The following is a 19,244-nucleotide window of genomic DNA, read 5'->3' on the forward strand; positions in this document are numbered from 1 at the left end:
TGTTTAACAACGAAAGATCTATCTTTTGAGTAATTTTTCATTATTTCGAGAAAATTTTCTGCCAAACCAATACTATTCAATTTATTGAAAATAATCCAATTTATCAAATGCCTTTTGAAAATCTGTGAATACTATATCTGATTGTGACTTTGATTCCAAATCGTTATATGCACGATTAGTAAATAGAAATAAATTGGTAACTATAGACTTACCAGCTACAAAACCATGTTGTTGCAGAATAACATATTTCTCAACATGGTGATACAATTAAGCGTAAATCAACTGTTCTAATAATTTAGGCGGTTCACACATAATAAAAATGCACCTATGATTTTCTATATTTATTCGCTTAGGTATACAGGTATGCAGACATAGGTATTGGATTGACCATTACCGTCTTTCATATCGAAGAAAACAATTTAGGTGATATTATGAGATTAAATATATATAGTAGTTTCACTCAATCAATCGGTGCAAGCTTTAAAAATATATGGTAGAATTTCGTCTATTCCACCTGATTTCATAGGTTTCAGCTTTTTAACTGCCTTATTGTTGTCAAAGTTTGTGATTTTATCAATGTCATGTGCGTGATTCAAATCAAACTTTCCTTTGATTGGTTCATGAACAGATGAGAAAAAATTTTCAAGTACATTTGCTGTTTTATTAATTTCTACTTCTTTTCATAAGGTCGATGAATTTCAAGATTTCTACTTCTTTTACTCTATCAATATAATTCCAAAACTCATTTGGATCATTCCATAATCGTTTTTCCATTTCATTCATATATCTACTTTCTTTTAATTCAATTGAATTTCTCAACTTTTTCCCTTTTCTACATATGTGTCTTTAAAAGAGTGTGATATTCATGCCTATGTGACTATAAACGTCGTTAATATCTTGAAACCAATATTTCCAGTCCAAATTGTCTGCCTTTTCTATCGTTTTAACAAACCTTATGGAATTATTCATAACCTAACCTCACTAATCTCCCTGTAAAATGGCGGTGACGCAGCGGTATATAGATTAAAGTGAAATGTTATGCAGAATTGATTGGTTGTCCTCGGGCCATCTATAATTCAACGCGAATTAAGCTGTCGGCCGTCATGGGCCGGCCTCATCGAAAATCGATCTGCCCACTAACCACAGAGTGCAACAGAGTGTATTTCAATTCTGTAGGAATGGGAATATGCATAGTGTCATTGACCGGCGATGCAATTTCTTCACATTCGAAGATTTTTTTTGATGATTCTATCAAAAAGAACGTTCTCCATATGCGAAACGAACTGTTGATTTTAGAATATTGATGTCACTAATTCGATTAGAACAAATTGTTTTTTGTGAATGATGGGTATGGTCTATGAATGCAATTTCAGAGCGAACAGACTTTCAAAAAAACTGTGATGTATTGTAATTTTTGGACATTGTGATTTTACTCATTTCATATGTAATATTCAGTGTAGCTAAACAGAAACGAAACAGAGCTTGTCAACCAGGAATCATGCGATATTGAAGATTTTGTTCGAAACTTTCTCAAATATTTCAACGAGGTATATTTTACTTCTCAGGTACTTACATAAAGATGATAATCGTAGATTCCATCTTCCATCAAATCATTTCTAAAATGAACAAAGACAAGAAACTGATTCATATAAAACCTCAGCACATCGTTAACAAGACAAAAGCAATTACCCCAAAAGCTTCTAGAATTTCGTTCAAAGTAAAAAAGGATCTTCCGGAACACCCAATAGATTATTTATGGACGGTAGCCGGTCGGTTCGACGTGGGTACTTTGTTCATTCACTCAAATCTACCGCCGTGTTGGTCGTTGGTTCAAGCCCCAGACTGAACGATCGATTTCGACTTGCTTTCGTCCAACTCGTGTTAGGAATCACACGATAAAAGTTCGACTTCTGAGGGTTGTCTTTTGTAGGGGTGCGACTGCTGGTTAACGGAAAAACATATTTTAAATAGATTTTTTTTAAACAGACACCATCTTAGATGCCCCTCAAGACATAGTAAATGATTTTGCTGCGTTCTTTAATAGTGCTTTCTCCCACGACACAAATGTTGAGTCCAACTCCGATACTATAACAGGAGAAAATATTTTCATAACTCTTTTCACAGAGGAACACCCAATAGAATGACTTCTGGATATCATATCATTCCCAGCTTCCTAGTGAGGGACTGTGCTCAGGTTTTTGTTTGTCCATTGTTAAACAATCCTAAGTAAATCTCATTTTCCTGAACGATGAAAACAATCAAAGAGCTGTCCAATTCTCGAATCTGGAAACCCAGAGAATATTGGGAACTACAGACGAATATCTATTCTGTGTAATTTCGCAAAGGCCTTTGAGATATCTGTGTATAACCAGTTAATGCCACAAGTCGAACACCTGATTTCTGCAAACCAGCATGGCTTTCTAGCAAAAAAAATCCACTGTATCCAATCTCTGCAGTATCAAGCAGTTTTTGATAGAAGTAATGGACAGAAAAGGGCTAGTTGACGTTATATACACAGATTTTCCTTCGACAGAATTAGTCACTCGCTAGACAAAATAGCTCAAATGGGTTAAAATCTCTCACTAACTGAACTTCTTCGCTATTATTTGGATCAGAGAACCAATGTTGAGTTGAGGTTATTTTGTCGTATTCTCTCTTGGGTCGGATGGCCCTTTGAAGCGATTGAGTTCCTCAGAAACTGTCTCAGATTAACAGTTTCGTCGTGGTCCCTCAACCAACGTTTCAATGACCCATCTTCTTTGAGAAATCATTATAATCATGCGGATGTCTACAGTGTGCTTGTAATGTCCTCTGTAAGAGGTTCCTGTGTGATTCGACAGTGCATGGATATTATAATGGCATAATTCTTCATGTTTCAATATTTCAGTGGAAAGTTGATGACAATATTCAATTTGTCTCTAAATCATTCTGTTGGAAAAAATTCCTTCAAATGTAACACCACAAATCGAGAAAACTTATTGATTGGTGGATACTTTGTACGTTTTCTTCTTTCTATGCATTTAAAACACGTCTGTTCTCCGTGAAGTTTCAGACATCTAGTTATTTGTGCTATGTGGAGAGGTAAATCGCAGAACGGATCGAAGGTTACCGATGAATATGGACACTTCAATGTAGGCTTCAATTGATCGACAAAATAATCCATAATTTTGGAGCGCTTTTTCATTGTTGTTCAATTTCTGTCAAAATTTCTTCAGGCTTCTCAGTTATTCCATTTACGTTCTTGTGTGAACCTTACAAAAATATCGGAAGAACTCCCAAAATTTTATGCTTCTCACCAACAAACTGAACATGCTAATCAGCTGAAATTGTGAACATACTACAGTGTGTAAAAATCAAATGGAATAAAATTATTATTTCGGTTACGGTACCTATTTCAAAAAACTCCCGAAACAGGTTAAATTTAAATAATAATTTGACAAACTTCAACGGAAAAATGCTACCCCTACCTTCTTTTTAGGTTAGTTTAAAACGCCTTGTCAACTTGTTTTGTATGTTACAACATTAGTTTTCAGTATTTTACTTCAAGTTTTAAGTTTGTTGACTTCAAGTCTGACAAATAGTAAGATTAACGAAAATGCTTAAAATAACAGTTTTACAAATGATTGGTTACGGAGATGAAACCCGAACACAACAGTAAGTAGCTCGCCTATTTCGTGAGAAATTTCCTAATTTACCGCCTATATCTCAAGGAACAATAATCAAAATAGAAAGGCAGTTTCGCGAGCTTGGTCATGTGGGGATAAAAAAGCAGCTGCCAATGCAATGAGTGATGAACTCAAATTAGATGTCATACTTGAGTTTGAAGAAAACCCACATACATCGAGTAGACAGTCATCCACTATATTCAATGTTAGCCATACATCGATAGTAAATATATTGAAAGAAAATGAAATGCATCCCTAAAAAATGATATTTACTCAGGAGCTCATGGAAGACGATTTTGATAGAATTTATTTTTGTGAGCAAATGATGGACATGTTGGATAACAGTATCATTCAATTAGAAGACGTTATGTTTTCTGATAAGTGTACTTCGTCTTTTAATGGTCATGCTAATCGGCAAAATTGCTTTTGAGGATATTGCACACGCAATATCCTCAGAAGGTTAATGTTTGGGCAGGGATTGTAGGAAACCATATCATTGGTCTCTTTTTCATTGAGGGCAACTTGAATGGCGATTCTTACTTGGCACTAGGTACTTCAAAATGAAGTCATTCAATGTTTAGAAAATTCATATCATGATCCAGGAACCCCTCAATTTCCAGTGAATCGATACGGTTTCAGCAGGATGGATCACCACCACCTCACCAAGTTAATGTCCGGCAATACCTTGATATAACATTTCCCAATCGGTGGATAGGGAGGCAGGGATCGATTGAATGGCCAGCGCGATCACCTGATTCAAGATCAATATGTACAAAACTAAACTTTCAGATTTGGATGACTCAAAAGAACGAATGACGCTTGCGATTAGGTCGGTCACGCCCGATATGTTGAATAATGTTAAAAGACAGCTTTATTTGAGATCATTTTGCATTATATTTTAGTTTTTGAGTGTATTTTATCGACTTTCAGTAACCACATGATTTTAATTTATTTTATTTTAATTGTTGCAATAAACTTGAAAGCGATAACATTTTCGAACAGAGAATGAAGAGACCATTCATATGCTATATCACAAACCTATACATCCCATTTAAAAAATTTGGGGCTTATTTTTTAAACAGTTCACGTAATTTAAAAATACTGTTCAGTTGATTTGGCCAGAATATTGGTTGACTATATACAGAGTTTGTGAGAGAGTTTCTTCATAAATCACATACAGGCACACATCAAAACATTTCGCTTTAAAAAATGAAGTTTACGCTATTGAAGTCGCGAGTAATAGCTAGTACTCTCATAAATATAGATGATTGAACGGTTCGTAAATAAAAACTAAAACCGTAAACACCCCTCTCTTCGCCGAATCACGTCGAATGATATATTTGCCAAAGTTGTTCGTTTTTCTCGGGATTTCACGGTGGAAAAGGAGCAAACAAACAGACCAGTGTATACACGACGGTGTAAACACGTCGTTCCGACGTACTGAATGGGATTGAGTTGTTGAGTTTGCGACGATTTATCTGTCGTATAGTTGAAACTTTTCTCTCTTCTCGGCCCGGATTAAAAATAGAATGCACTTTTGCCGGCGAAGGACGCCGGACTCTCCTTCAGAGTCGCCTCTTCAGCTCGAGAGGACGAATAAACTCGAGTTTTTAGCGGAATTAAACGGTTATGGGGTCGTGTGCAAAAAGCAATTTTCTCGAGTAGATGATACAAATATATATAGGTCGGCCTTGGAGTCTTATCGAAATCAACGGAATAAATACCGAAGGATGGAGCTGACTGAGAGAAGGAGGTTGGAAAATAGTCTGAAATGAAATTTAATCAATGAGTTTTTTCACACGATTACAGTTTTTAGAATGGCACGGATTGCAAAAAAAAATGCAAAAAATACTGTGAGTTGGTTTTTTGCGCAGTTTGCGCATGTTTTTGGTTGTGCTGAATCCAAAAATAACTTCCATTTTGTCATAGAACGTCACGTTTTTTGAAAATTTAGGTCGAGGAAGTTATCACCTCAAAATGCAAAATAAAAGAGTGAAAATAAAACTTTTATAATTGCGTAACAAAACTCATTTTTGTATCTGAAACACATTTCTTTCTCCCAGTTAGGCTCTTTTTTTGTTTGAAGGTGGTTGACAATGTTTCATGATGCATTCCATCAGTTCGGACTTCCATTGTCTGACATGATATGAATTGATTTGAAATCTCCCAAACAATCTGTTAAGAAATTAAAAAGGTTAGCTGAAAAATAACACTTATATTGAGCAAAAAAAACTTAAATTACAATGAAATCAAACACAAGCAACAACCAAAAATTAAAAATAAAGAAACTGAACTATTATCACGAGATGAAAATCAAAAAATTATTAACAAGAAATGAAAATTGAAATTAAAAGATTCCAAATCAGGTTACTTCACGATTGTTAGTATCCACAATTGTCTTCGGGTGACAACTGGACTTATTCCTGAGAGATATGACTATTTATAGGTGATTTGAGTGCTTTCACCTATGCCCTCTTCTCCCTCTCCGCTTCATCGGTTTTAGCGGAAGCTGACCGTTTGGCGGGAATTGGTCGTGTTCTGCTTGATTAGAAGTTTCCATATGTTGCGTATCTCTACGCTAACTTGGCTAAATGGGTTATTGGATAACATATATGGGGCTTCTTTGAATTTTCTCCTAAATCAGTTCCTCCTTGTGGATGATTTCAGCTTGAGCCCACTTGATGCTATGTTGATGAGTCCAAACATGCTCTGCTATTTCTGATTTGCTGATTTCTCCTCACTGTATGTGTTACAGTTCTCGGCAATGCGAACTTTCAACGGCGTCTTAGTTTCACCGATGTATGATTCTCCGCACCCGCAGGGTATCCGGCAAATGCAATTCTTGGAATCGCAGTCCGCGTTTGGTGGCCTGATTTTCGTGAGGCTGCTACGGATAGTGTACCCAGATCTGAAGCAGGTTCTGATGTTATACTTGGATCCAATCCTTCTCATCCTTTCCGACACTCATCTGATGTAGGGAAGTATAAGTATTGGTTGTGGCAATCTCTCTTCCTTGTGGAGCTCTTGCTGTTTTCCAGCTACGTTGAAGGTAATTTTTGATGTTGCCAAGTTCTTTTTCGAGACCTGTCTTTGTATTAGAAAGCCCGAAAGCACGGTCTAGTGGAGTCTCCCAGTCGATCCCAGTCGATTAATGGTGGTTAGATTCCTGGTTCAGATACTGTCCTGTGTGAGTGGGTAGAAGTGGCGATCCTATTGGCAGTCCCTCATCTTTCGTAAAGAATTCGTCCTTCAGTTAGAAGTAGCAGTTTCGTACACAGTATCCTAGTGATTTCATGATTACTTGTATCGGTAAGTTTGTTCTATCTTTCAGGTCCCCATCTTCGTATAGCTTCCTCTGTATGATTTGAAGTACTTCTTTGACAGGGACGTTGGTGTGGAGGCTTTCCGCGTCGAAACTGATCAACTGATCAGAACGAAATAAATGTAATTTCTAACTCATCAGGTAACGTGAAGCTTGAAATGCTTTCAACATTCTTTTAACGATTGGTTTGTAGTTAGGGTCAGTTAGGGTAGGTTAAGGTCAACTCAATAATGCAATCTTAATAACATGACCAACATTTCAAAATAACGTAGAACCCCGAAATGAATTTTCATAAGGAATACTTCTAGGCAGCAAACGAAATTATGAGAATGTGACAAATGAAATTACTAACCTTAATATGAAGGGTAAGCGTAAAGAGAAAGAGGAGAGTGTCAGAGATGAGAGTGTGATTTTTACGAGAATATAAGGAGTTTCAAATCCCTTTTCGGAGACCAAAATTCTCTGTCCTCAAAGTAATGGTGGACTGCGTTGGATATTTGAAGTGAAGCGTTAATGAAATTATTTTTCTTTTGTTGAACCCCAAATATCACACAACATATAAACTCGATATGGACCTTTTGAAGACTGTCCTACTTTTTGGATGAAATTTGTGAACATGCTAAATTTTGAGTGTGAACACTATGAATATTGTGCTGTTTCAAAAGTTCTGCCTGTTTTAATGTCATTCGTTTTTGTAGCTCCATATTCTCAATAAATATTTCATTACCACATTACAATCTCTACAGACAGCACAAAACATCTTGATAAAGATCATACTAAGAAAAGATAGATTATTCTCCACGCATTATCTACTCTATGAAGATACCAACCTGCCTAATATAAAAACACTTCATTTATCGATCATTACTACGAATGTATAGAACGCATAAGAAATTCACATTGGATTCTGTCTGTTTTGAATGAAACCAGATTTTACCTTCTCAATAATGTATCATAGCATGTTTTTTCTAAAAATTGGAGATACTGAAAAAATCAATTCATGATAAGAATTGATTTTTTAATGGCTATTTGATGTTTCTAAATTTGACTTTCAATTTGTTACACTCAATGACATTTTGTTATTGTACAAGTCATTGAATTTTTGGCGAAAATTGGTTTTCACGAATGAAGAAAAAAATATATGATACAAATTTATTACAAATACGGTAGAAACAGTGTTAGGACATCTGAAATGTATTTGAACTTGTATTCCGAAAGACGACAACCACATCGAACTATGTTCAAGTTATTGGATCAAAATCTCACTGAGTTTGTTTCGTTTGAGAAGCCAATGAAAAAATACGGAGACAGAATCAATACAACTGTGCCCTTCTTCGAATATTATTCACTTCACAACTAATTTCCCTCCACCTCAATCTTCCGAACTCTCTAACAAGGCTGTGTTGAAGGTCCTCAATATTTTGATATTTCTTCTGACCATAAACTTCATTTTTCAGTGTACCACAGAAGAATACATCCATAACATTTAAGTCTGGAGACCTTGCTGGCCACCTCACCGGCCCATTATTCCCTATCCATTTATCACCAAATCTTTCAGTCAGGTAATAAGATACTCATCTGGTAGGGTGCGGTGGAGTACCATCATATTGAAACCAGTTGTTGTTATAGTTAGCCAAAGGTAGATCATCCTAATAGTCTTTAAAAATCGACATTAAAAACTGGTGATACGTTTCTCCATTCAGAATTCCATCAAATAAATGAGGACCCAAAATTCTATCTATCTAAAGTGACCATAAAAATTATATATTAGCTCTTGTTTTCAAGATATAGTGTCATTATATTATATATATGTATATTGAGTTTTCAACAAATGAAATATTTCATCACCAACAGTTGGTACACATGTTTGTTTACATAACACCCCTCTCATCAGCTGTTCTTAAGTAGTAAACATAACCTATGTGAGTTTGTCAATTGTACGCACGTGGTTGCTATTGAAATTATCGTGTGAAGTTGATTTTTAAATTAATTTAAGTGCTGATCTGAAATGCCTCGAAAGTGTGTGAATTCTGTCGATAGCTTTTGCTATATATGTGGTGAAATAACATTTAAGGCTCAGAAACGTAAAATGACACCTATCGTTAAGACAGCCTATGAACATTATTTTGGTGTGAAAGTTGGGGACCAAGATAAATCATGGGCTCCTCATATATGTTGTAATTCTTGTTCCGTCATATTGCGAGAGTGGCTGAAAAATAAAAACCGGGCAATGGCTTTTGCAGTACCTATGGTTTGGCGTGAGCCTACCAATCATACAGACGACTGTTATTTCTGCTTAACTCCTCCCATTAAGCAAGGTTTATCTATGAAGAAAAGAGGAACGGTTAAATACCCTAATCTCCCATCTGCTCTTCGGTCTGTACCACACTCAGACAATTTGCCAGTCCCTTCTCCACCCCAAAACTATGAAATTTTAGAGGAAGGTGATGAAGACTGTTTAGAAGGAGCAACCCATCCTTCTACATCCTATGACCCTGATTTTGAGGTAAGCGATAGGTCTAGTGATCCGCACAGAATTAGTCAAGCAGAGTTGAGTGACCTTATAAGAGATCTTCGCTTGTCTAAGGAAAAGGCTGAGCTGTTAGGGTCAAGACTACAACAGTGGAATCTTCTAAAACATGATGTGAAAATATCTCAGTACAGACAGCGTCAAAAAGATTTGCTTCCTTTTTTTGAGAAAAAAGAAAACCTCGTACTTCGTTCTGATGTTAATGGTTTGATGGACTGCTTGAATTTGGATCACACTCCATCTGAATGGAGACTGTTTATAGACTCTTCAAAACTAAGCTTAAAAGCTGTACTTCTGCATAATGGAAATCAGATACCCTCTATTCCTATAGGTCATGCAGTTCACATGAAGGAAACGTATATAAATATGAAAACACTTCTCCAATCAATCAAATATGAACAACACAAGTGGCACATCTGTGGTGATCTGAAAGTCATTGCTATACTCCTAGGAATGCAATTAGGGTTCACCAAGTACTGTTGTTTTTTGTGTCTGTGGGACAGTCGGGATAGAAAATCTCACTATAAAAAAATGAACTGGCCTACACGAGACCTAAACCCCAATGAGAAAAATGTAGTTATAACTGGTTATAACCAGTATTCAATGCCGTAGAAACCGAATGAAAACATTTCAGATCTCATATATACTCTCTTACTGCTTGAGTTATTCTATTGTTATTTCTTTATAAATTTTCATTGCTGGTGGTTGGAAAAAATTGACAATAATAATATGAATTTCAAGAAAGAAATGGAGAGAACTGCTGAATATGTTTTTTTAAATTTTGGTGATGCATACAAGTTAGGATTTTTAAAACTTCAATATGGATTCTTATAAAATCTTGATACTGGATTGATATATTATTTTCGAAATTTTAAAACAGGGACTTCCGATAATTGATAACGACCAACTTGTTGGAGCTACATCTATCAAATTAGGTGTCATTTATTCAGTTTGTTTTGCCAAATCTCCATGAACGGATATAGCATTCAGGAATACGTGCAAATAATAACATTGTTTTATCTAAATGAATGTTCGGATAACGAAAACATCGCCGCTATCTGTGAGAGTGTGCAGTCGATTCCTCGTTACTCGGGTTTCCGCAGACCACAACTTGGCGAGTTTTGCGTCGTGACTTGAGAATTCAGAAAAACATTTGGTGAGGAAACAACTGAAATGGTCTCGTTTCCAAACTACGGAGTACACCATTGAGGATGTTCCATATAAGTGACACTATCTACCAATACTCTTCCATGCACAATATTTTGTAGCGTTCCTATGAATGATAATTCGGCCACCGAAAGCTCATCAAGTTGGCATAGAATCGATGATCGGAAAACAACCTGCTATCGAAAACAATAAACAATTCCAATACGACGTCTGAATCTGCAGCGGCAACGGGCGTATTAGCCCGGATCGCAATTTCTGGCAAGTGCAGTTTTATGCAGGAACATCTCGTCAGACACTTTACGAGAAGGAACGCTTATCTGCAACTAACCGACGTTGCTCTCTCGCGACGTTACTGCCGATAAACGTTCGCGAAAGAAATTCCTCCCAGAGCCAATTTTCATTCAGCGAAATTGATGGGAAGAGTGAATTGTTACGGATATCATCAGAAATATTTTATTTGTTATTGATAGTTAGATAGAAAGATAAAACATTTATTGATCATACATCAATATTCATTGCATTGATAAGTCAAAATAGAACAGTGTTAAAATAATAAAACAATAAAAACACTTCAAAAACATTTTCCAGCAACACTGCAAGTAGGTAGTACACAGTATAATGTATTCATTGACAGTCCGAAATGAATTCTGAAATACTATAAAATGCCCTAGATAACAGATAACATTTCAAATTTGTTTTAAATCTGAACAGATTTAGCAGAATCAGCTAGTTTTCAAATAGCATGAAAAAGTTTTCCGCAGCATATTTTAGAGATTTTTCATAAGTCGAGTAGTGGACAATTTCCAATCTGAATTGGTTTCTTTGACGGGTTGGGTAGTGGTGGACATCCGCATTTTGAATAAAATAGCTTTTATGGATGTAGGCAAATATTAATAATTCATACAAATTGATACTCGTGAATGTCAATATTCTATTTTCTTTGAAAATATCTCTTCAAAATTTTCCAAAATCCAAATTTTCCAAATCAATCTTATGATTCTTTTCTGTGCTATGAAGACTCTGATTCAGATTCAGATTCTTTATTAACCATTTGTAGTCAAGTTGTGCTTGGATATGGCAGGTCATATTACACTTAGTAGCGCATTATTAATGTTATGCAAATCAATTTTGAAAAAATTACAAATTCAATAAATTATTTTGAAAGTACAATATTCATACAGGGGCATACTTACATACAAATATTAACATAAATTAGGTACTTTTGCAATAGTTCACAAATCCTTCAAGGCTGTAGAAAGATTGATTGTCAGCATTTTTTAAATTTTTTTCTTGAAGAGAGGGTGCGATAATTCTTTTTCATTATTTGGTATATAATTATATAGTGTAAGTCCATTATGTTGTGGTGATTTTATGTAATATGTGTGGTTGAATTTTTCGATGTGAAGGTTATCTTTGTTTCTTGTTTCATACCTGTGTCTATCACCATTTCTAGCCTAGCAATCTATCAGTATGTATATACAGTAATACAAGAATGTATATGCAGGGAAATGTCAATATACCCTTTTGTTTAAATACCTACTTCTTGGCATGAGTTGAAAGGTTTCATATTATATATAATTCTTATTATGCGTTTTCGGAGAACGAATACTCTAGACCATTCAGTTGCAAGGCCCCAACTGATTATGTTGATGATAAGGTCGAGTAGACTACGGAGTAATATACTTTCAGGAGAGATGATTCATGAAGAGATTTTTCTACTGTTGGGAAGGCAAAGCAGCTTTTTTTGAGTTTGTTACATGTATTATCTATTTGTTCGATCCACGTTATGTTATCATCGAGATGTATGCCTAAGAATTTTGTTGAGTTTGGTAATTCATGTTGATTGTTGTCTATATTCAGATTGACAAGGTTTGGTTTATTACTGCGTGCACCGTTCACTGTTCACCACAAGATGGTTTCTTGTACACCATTCATAGAATTGGTTCACTACTGAGGTCACTTTCACATTAAGAGTACTCAGCGAAGAGCCCGTCACTTTTATTGTCGTATCGTCTGCATACATAAACACCTTCCCCCTTCAATGAAATCAGGTAGGTCATTTATGTACAACAGAAATAAGAGTGGTCCTAAGATACTCCCTTGAGAGGTTCCAATACCTATATTATATTGGTTCGAGAGATCATTCCCAATATAATTGCCTTTTCGTTACGTAGGAAATTAACCAGTCTTTAATAGGGCCCCGCAATCCTAAACGTTCCAGTTTTCTTTCGAGTATGTTTGGGTTCAGCGTATCGAAAGCCCGCGTTAAGTCAAATAATATACCGAGAACATATTCACCATTATCAAGACTGCTATATATATATATACTGGGTGACCTCAGTTTTTGCAGTTTAGGTTGATAACCCTTTTCTAAACCCGTGTTGACTACCTGAGAGTATGTTATATTTCTCCAAAAAATTTGTTAAGCGTATATAGATTCCTCTTTCAATTACTTCGGCTATTGGACTCAATGTCGTGATTGCTCTATAATTTTCAATTTCTTGAGGGTCACCCTTTTTATATACTGGGGTGGTTTTTGATATTTTCAAAATATTTGGAAAATGACCAACTCTCATTGTCATATTTATAATTTGGTGATATAGAAACTGAATTCATTCCGACAGGCTTTGATAAGCACTGTTGGTAGCTCATCATATCCTAAGGAGGTTTTATTTTTCAGGTTTGAAATGATGTCCATTACTTCGTTCTGTTCATATGGTTTGTGAAAGAATGAGTTACTATTAGTTTCGGGTGATGTGCAATTTTCGACACTAGACATTTGATCAGCATATTTGTCATTTACTGAGTTTGCAATCAGCGAATCTGCGAATAAGTTTGCGATGTGGCATTTATTTACAATAATTTCGTCATTTAAGCAGATTGTGATTTCGTTATGCAAAACTTTCTTTTTGTCTAGTTTCAAATTCTCTCTGCTGCTGCCAGTAGCGGAACCATAAACTATAATATTATGACCAATAGAAAGGAATGCTCATTTAAGGTGGAACATAGTTACCCAATGCATTTTCCCATTTGAGGTTTTCGTCGACGATTGTACCCAAAAACTTACAGCTACTTTGATATGTGAACTGTTGATGAACTGTTTATATACAGGTTTTCACCGATGGCTCTTCCCGTAGTCGATATGTGGAATTGAGTAGTGTATTATTGAATTGTTTTTCTGACACCACTGTTCAAATTCATTCAATACGTTTTTTGTTTTAGCTGCTAGTTTACCACTGTTAGGGTCAGATATCAAAATTGAGGAATCATCTGCGAACATGTAAACCTTTCCATCTTTCATATGTTCGGGAAGGTCATTTATAAATAACAAAATAACAGATGTGTAGCTATAATAATTCGTGGGAGCGGTCAGCGTTGTCCGAAAATGATTTTATAGAGGATGCCAAGATATTTTTTTGGCTATCGACCAAAATTACAGTATATTAGATCAAATAACAGAAAGACAGCCATCTAGTCCCAAACATTTCTGATAATCATCTGCAGTAATTCAGCATCTACCATTATATTTCTCCGCCATGCTCTGCTATATATTTCACTCAAAATGAGTTTTCCATCTTGTTAGAAGAATGCTTGAGTTCAGTCTACACAAAAGAAAAAAAGTCCTTCAAATAATTACAAAATGAACAGGAGCGATTAAAACACCTCCTGAAAAGCCGACATCTTCGGGATCAAAACCTTCATAGTATGGAACTATGGGAATACAGAAAGAACCAAACACTTTTCTGAAGCACTTCAACAGCCATTGAAGAAGACCACAAGTAGACCTGAGTCTGGTTGAGAATGGTTAGTAACACCTTCATAGTATGGAACTATGGGAATACTGAAAGAACTAGACATTACTATGAAACACATCAACAGCCATTGAAGAAGAAAGTCTACAACGAATTGCCATTCTAGCATGCATTGATGAAGAGGACCGACACTATGTAGGAAACTAGCAAACATCTGCATACTGAAAACCAACTCACACAAGACAGTATATCTGAATCACGAATCCAATCATCATCAATCTAGCAAAAGAGGAATCATCAATACTCTAGTCGATCGTACTTTCGGGCTGTAATGCCAAGAAAGATGTCGCGAAGGAACTATGCATCATCAAAAAAGACACCTAAAGCTGCTCAAGGAAGAGAAGTCGTCACAACCTGTGCTTGTACTTTCCTACGTCAGAGGATTTTCCAAACGAAAACCAGACCCAAAACGCGGATTGCGATTCCAAGAATCTCATTTATCGGATACACTGTGAGTGCAGTACTTTCTATATTGGTGAAACTGAAAGGCCTTTGTAAGTCCCCATTGCCGAGCCCAAAAGAAACACACAGCGAGGGGAAACCAGCAAATCGGGAAGAGCATGTTTGGACTTATCAACATAACACCAAGTGGTCCCAAGCTGAGATAATCCACATGGAGGAACACTTGCTTGAGAGAAAGTTCAAAGGAGCTGCATCCATGTTGTCCAATGACGCATTCAGCCAAGCCAGAGTAGAGATACGCAACATATGGAAACCTGTAATCAAGCGGAAAACGGTCAACTTTAGCTAAACCGGTAAAGCGGAGAGGGGGAAGAAGGGATAGGTGAAAGCTTGCGAATATCCTATAAATAGTCATCCTTTGGAGAAAAAGTTAATTTCTTCCAACTTTCTAGTTCTGTATATGTACAGTAGGAAGGGTGAGTGTAAGCCCACGCACTTAGGCCACATGTGACCTCCTCCTCCTCCCGAGGAGTTGTCCTCCTAGGTCATCGTCCATCCTGTCCTTTCCAGGAAGGTAGACAGGTGGCTGGGAGACATCTCCTTTATATCGGCAGGTGTAGGCCAAGACTCGCCGAACACACACTCTCTTATTGACGATAACTCCGGGCACTCGCACAGGACATGCCTGACAGTCTCATCTTCCTGTTCACACATCCTGCATAGAGGTGTGTCCACTAGCCCCATATCATGTAGGTGTCAGTAGAAATCCTACTGGTCCTAGTCATCGCCAGATATTTCTTCGGCGCCAGCTTCCCAGGGTTGCCCAAGGTGATCCTGGCAAGGTTACATTCTTTGATTTCATCCCATCTCTTTAAGGATTGATCATGGGTGTAACATTTGACTAGTTCCGCAATTGTCGGCCGTCATCAGGCCGTGGGTGCCAACTTTCTAGTTATTTTCATTTCGTATCTAGATTATTTTATTTGTTTTATCGTAATTTCATTTCTCGTTTTATTGCTTAGTATGATTGAGATTTCAGTCATTCATTCTAGTTTCATTTGTTCTTTCACAGATTTTTGAATCATGGCAGTCTCATATTAGACGATGGAAGTCTGAACTGATGGAATTCAAGATAAAGATAATATTATTCAATGAAGGATAACGTAATTTTGTCAGGCACACGAGCAAAGTCTTTTTAGTCGCGATATTGTCGATACTGTCCCAAGCCTATAGCTCCCGAAACAGAAAGAGGAAGAGAAAAAGAGAGAAGTCGTTCCTGAATTCCCGATTCGGGAAATAAGATAAGAACACACAATGGGAGGGACCGGTTAGGTTTAATGATGAATTGGAGCCGTCGACGTCCCGATGGATTCAATAAGTTTTAATGTTTTATCGGGGAGGAGAGAATGCCGCGCCACCAGGCGAGAACTTAAACGCTGACAACACTTGTTTGGAGTTATTCATTAGGAAATTTCTGTCAGCACGGTGGCGTCGGCGTCGAGTTCAGTCTCATCGAGAGAACGGAACTGAATTCGGGTGTTTCTTTTCAATATCGAATTGTTTTTAGGAGACAACTCACGATGTCTAGCATGAACCAGTTGGTGCCACAAAAATACTGGAAATGAGAAGGAGAGAAATAATAAAATCATCCAAGTTGCCTTGACGGAAAAGGTTATCTCAAGGAATACTTCAGAATACAACATTAGTTCAATGAATTTCATTTTGAGTTGCCTGAATGAGTTGAACTCATAGAAACAGTCTGTAGGATTCAGTTCTGGTGACCAAGATGGCTACTGAACAGTACGTAGAGATTTTGAAAATCGTCGTACTACAAGTGCATTGCAATCATATCATAATAATAATACGTCTTTATTCACGATGGAAAGTTCAATCAAAAAAGACAAAAATAAGAAAAGATACAGCTCTCAGTTTAAAAGTGAATAGCCGGAGTATAATAATGATAATAATAATAATCGTCTTTATTATTTTCAAAAAATATATAATAAAACAAGATTGAGGAAATACATCAACAAAAAACTTTTGGAAATAAGGGGCGAAGTTCAGTTCAGTTCTTGAATAAATTCAACAACTGAACTGTTTCTCCACTTGGTCGGTCGGTAGCCAGGTGGTTCGACGTGACTGCTTTGTTCACTCACACGAATTGACTGCCATGTTGGTCGGTGGTTCAAGCCCTAGTCTGAACGATCGATTTTCACTTGCTATCGTACAACCTGTGTTAGGAATCACACGTTAAAAGGCAAGACCTCGTTAATCCTTATCTCGCACAAGTTTCGACTTCTGAGGGCTGTTGTTCGTAGGGTTGCGACAGCTGCATAACGGAAAAACAGATTTTGAACAGATTTTTTTTCAAACTTGACCCTGAAAGTCAAGGCTGTTTTCCAACTCAACCAGAGAACAGCAATAACTGAATGACAATAACGAAAAATGTCGAGTTAACATGTTTGAGCGAAGATCTGGAAAAAAACCATAATCCTAAATTCTTCTTCTTGGTCACGTAGGAAAGTATTTCATTCTCGATGCGGACTTGAGAGGTGGAATTGGTCAGCTCTCTATTCTTCTTAAGTCCAAACAACATCATTGCAGATTCATCATAATTGATCTTGAGCTAATGGGCTCTAGAAACGTCAAAGATGATTTGAAGATCGGTTATAATATATGACTGAGCAGATGTACAATCACGACGCGGAAAAGAGAAACATAAACTGCCTGTGCATAGTGCATACTTCATCTTCCACAAGTAGACTGAAATCACATATACAGTGCTTTTCAGATAAAAGTATCCACCTTTAATAACTTTTGTAATACTGGTATTTAGAAAAAATCCAAAAACACGTCAATTTATGTTGGGAGGGGCAAGCATTGTGACTTATTTAAACTTACTGGAAAAGCCACCCCCTCACCCCTAGCATCATCCCTTTTTTTTAAAAAATTACTTCTCATATTTTTTATGTAAAATTTGGATACTCCTCTTTGAGCTGATTTCAAAAATGTATAATACTTGTAGGTTAAAGTGGTTAGTTTATGAGATAAACAATTTTTCTTTTAATAGCACAAATTTTACTATTTTTTATTTTCACCTTATTTGCCTGTAATAAAATGGGTTGTACAACAATTCAAACTCTCTAATCTTTTTAACTGTGCTATTTATTATGAAGTTACAATAAGTGTTCAAAATGAGTACCATTCACTTCCATACAATGGTATAATCTATTTTGAAATGCCTCTCTGACATTGCTTAATACGGCTGGATTTAATCGTAGACATTCATTTTCTATCCTCTCTCGTAAATCATCCAGAGATTCTGGTTGGGTAGCATAAACTTTTGTTTTTAAACAAACAGAAAAAGAAGTCTAGGGGTGTTAAATCCGGTGACCTAGGTGGCCACTCCATCATCTGCCCTCCTCTACATATCCAACGAGCGGGGAATGTTTCGTTTAAAAACTGTCGGACAGGCATAGCCTAGTGTGGGGGAGCTCCGTCTTGTTGAAATACCAGTAAATCTTCGGAAAGGTTATCATCATTTTCTATTATTGTTGTATTACGTGGGTCAACCCCTTCCCTGAGCAACTCAAGATATGATTCACCATTTAAATTTCCGTTGATGAAGAAAGGTCCGACAATGTGGTCACCTAGGATACCACACCAAACATTTAACTTTTGGGGATGTTGTGTATGGAATTCACGCATAATATGTGGATCACTTTCAGCCCAATATCTACAATTATGCCTATTTACTAAGCCATTTAATGAAAAAGAGCATTCATCAGAAAAGCAAATATTGTTTAAAAATTGTGGATTGTTATTGATAAATTGCGTCATTGATTCGCAAAACTCTAGACGACGATCAAAATCATCTTCATTCAACTCGTGCACCAACTTAACTTTGTATGGGTGGTACTTGAATTTATGTAGAACTCGGAAAACTGTAGAAGATGAAACACCGATCGCTTTACTTATTGTTGACAACGATTGGGGTTGTTGAGCCTCTAACCTGACTTGCCCTAAAATTGCCACTTGGATTGCTTCGTTATTTACGAGTCCCTCTCGCTTATGCACTTTATTGCAAACAGACCCTGTTGTGGTAAATTTCTCCATCAGTTGAATTACATACTTATGAGTTGCATGTCTTTCGTCATGTGATTCGTGAGATATTCTAGCAGCAGCTCTTGCAGCTTATTTTGGTAGTATAAACCTACAATTTCAATTCTTTCTTGCAAAGAGTAAACCATTTCAGCGAAACAAAATAAATAATGTATCGAAGTACACTATCAATAGTGACTACAAATTCTAGTTGACAATGTCAAACTTTAATAAAAAGTAGAGTT

General features: G+C 36.5%; 1 protein-coding gene across 1 annotated transcript in view; it reads right to left on the reverse strand.

Annotated features, from left to right (window-relative positions):
* LOC141479876 (MAP/microtubule affinity-regulating kinase 4) overlaps nucleotides 1-19,244 on the reverse strand; it is a 264,246-nt gene that overhangs the window by 31,206 nt on the left and 213,796 nt on the right. The window lies entirely within an intron of this gene.

The sequence above is a fragment of the Leptinotarsa decemlineata genome, unplaced genomic scaffold (assembly GCF_025532065.1).
Source record: "Leptinotarsa decemlineata unplaced genomic scaffold, Ldec_3_MD MMD2_tig00001719_RagTag_RagTag, whole genome shotgun sequence".
Taxonomy (NCBI): Eukaryota; Metazoa; Arthropoda; class Insecta; order Coleoptera; family Chrysomelidae; genus Leptinotarsa; species Leptinotarsa decemlineata.